This window comes from Elephantulus edwardii, unplaced genomic scaffold, assembly GCF_000299155.1.
Source record: "Elephantulus edwardii isolate Elephantulus edwardi_28Jun2011 unplaced genomic scaffold, EleEdw1.0 scaffold00052, whole genome shotgun sequence".
In the NCBI taxonomy this organism is placed as follows: domain Eukaryota; kingdom Metazoa; phylum Chordata; class Mammalia; order Macroscelidea; family Macroscelididae; genus Elephantulus; species Elephantulus edwardii.
Window position 1 is genome coordinate 8,760,263 of NW_006399802.1, and position 2,679 is coordinate 8,762,941.

Genomic DNA, 2,679 nt, shown 5'->3' on the forward strand with positions numbered 1-2,679 from the left:
TGTGGCTCTTGTTTGTGACACTGTCTACTGAAGTGGCCCAGCTTTCTCTTCTGTGGGTTTTCAGAAGCTTTAAATCCTATGAAGTAGTACATCCACTCCTTAGCAAAATTATAGAGTTTATGCTCCTCTGAACTCTTTATGGAGTTAAGAAGGTGTTGGTGATCTAGAATTTAATAACACGAGAATAAAGAAGAGCAGTGTCTGTAACTAGCAAATGGTATCTTTTTATTTAGTTCTTATTTATTTGATGCCATATACCTACTTTTTCAAGTTCCTGTGCTATGTCAACAAGAATCGATTAGATAACTACGTTATTATCATTATTCGAAACCTATGGCACCCTTTAAGTTCTTCCAGCTAAGGTGTACTGTAACCATAACATATACATATACAAAAATGCTTTTGTCTGTTGTAGTATCAATAATATGTATGCTTGTATATGTTTCACAAATAAATTATGTCATTTTTATAGGCTCATAAATATGTCCTTTAATCTAAATCTACTATGCTTGTATTTGTGTGTTGCTTTTTTTTTTTTACAGAAAGTGTCAGCACCTGGAAACAATGCCATGGTTTGTCCTCAAATTCTAATCTCAGTAAATTTACTTCTCACATATAATACTGAACTTCAGAATCAGAAGGTCATCTTTCCTCTCAGAGTCATTTAGTATTTTCATAAGTAGGCTTGATCCTGTCTCTAATACTGTTCACATTTTCTTTGTATTATCCAATTGACCCCTTGCATAATCTCACTTAGAAAAATGGGTTTAATTCTTAAGCATTCTTTTTGTATCTGTTTGCACATGCTTTTAATCTATTTATAAAAGCTATAAAGGTGCTTTTCCAAAGTCAAATAATATCTCCATTTTTGCAAAATTGCCTTCAATCTGTTATATAACATAAAAATCACTATGAACTTACCATCAGTGATTCTTGAAGTTCTAATACATAACTCTCAATTTGTTAATTACAACAGCGTTGAGATTCACAAATATGTCAGTCTGAAGTTTCCTTGGAAAGAAAGTTCCTTGAGACTTACTTGCTTACAATTTGTAATCCTGCTGTTTCCATAGTCAGTGTATGTTGTTAATTTATACCATCAAGTAAGACTCGACTGACAGCTGGCCCTCCAGCAGGTTGTCAGAGGCAGTAAATTACACAGAAGGAAGTTGCCCATCCTCCTTCCTCAGAGCAGCTGGAAGATTTGAACTGAGTGCCTTTGGGAGTGTAAAGCAGCTTCTCTATTTTTTTTTTTAAATCCAGTGAGGCATTTTATTTGCACTGTTTACTTCATCTCTAGAAAAAGAATCCCAGGATTATCCCTCCTGTTTGTTTTCGTCTTCCTCGTGGTCTATGATGTCAGCTGAGGTGGTCAGTACAATGAAACCGAACTGACGGGACAGGAGCAGATGATTCTGCCACTTTTCTAGATCTTGGAGCTGCACATCAAATATGGGTCTGATAATGCCACACTTTTTAACCTGCCTGTGAGGTTGACAACAATTTTCCCCGCCCTGTGATCATCAATGCTTTCAAATTCGCCAATGTAGCCATGCTTCATTATCACGGTCAGGAACCGAACCGGGACTTTGGAGCATGGCTTGATGAGAACCTGGCACTTGCCTCTCTTCTTCTCATTGTTGATGCTCTTGAGTGAGTCAGCCAGGACGTTCATGCGCACCACTGTGGCGGCATGGAAAGATGGCGGAAAGAGGTAAAGCAACTTCCTAAGTGTGTGTAGACATGATTTTGTCCTAAAAATGTAGATAATATGAATATTTTTAGATCTTCTTTTCAGTTTGATTTACAGAAAAATGTTCTATTTGAATCCCTAAGGAATATTTATTCATGGAACAAATCTTGTTACTTAAATATGCTTATCAGGACCTTGGAAATTTTAAGATTTGCTAATCAGCTCTGGTAAGAGTCATTACTTAGTGCCTATCAAAAGTGGAGAGAAGATTTCTTTAATGAAACATTCTTGCCAAATATTCACTAAAAACTTCTCACAATCAACATCCTCAAATCGTCTGAATTTCTGAACATGATAAATGCTGAGATACTGTAAAGAAAATGGTTAATGTTTAACAGTATTGTCTTAGTTGAATTTATATGGTGATATATTACAACACAGATACACATTTCTTCATTTTACACCATATAGTAAAACCTTCACAGAGGTGGTTCTAAAAACAGGAGACTCTCAGTCAGGGCCCAATCAATTTTAAATGCAAAGGCCTGTCCAATAACTCCTGATTAATTTAAACAAGAGGCTTCCAGCCCACAGATGATTGTTAACTAAATCCAAAGCACCAATCAGCTTACACTTAATGAAATGAATAACATAACAAAAAGATCAGACAGTTTACACCTCAGTTTCAATTAAATCAAAACAACCCACCCTGTAGAATTCAACTGCTTCACACAGAGGCTCTAAAACTGGAGACTCTTAGTCAAGACCAAGCTGACATTTAAATACAATAGCACAACTTTTGAAAGTGAGGAAGACTTGAAACACTTGTTGCAGAAGATCAAGGAATATGGCCTTCGGTAGGAATTGCAATTCAATGTAAAAAAAGAAAACAAACCAAAAAACAAACAAAAAACCAAACAAAGATTCTTACTACTGGATTGAGAGGCAATATTCTGATGGATGGAGACAAACTTGACACTGTCAAC

At 35.9% G+C, this 2,679-nt stretch overlaps 1 pseudogene; it reads right to left on the reverse strand.

Moving 5' to 3' along the window:
• Positions 1-1,296: 1,296 nt before the first annotated feature.
• LOC102864857 lies at positions 1,297-1,678 on the reverse strand (annotated as a pseudogene).
• Positions 1,679-2,679: the final 1,001 nt, after the last annotated feature.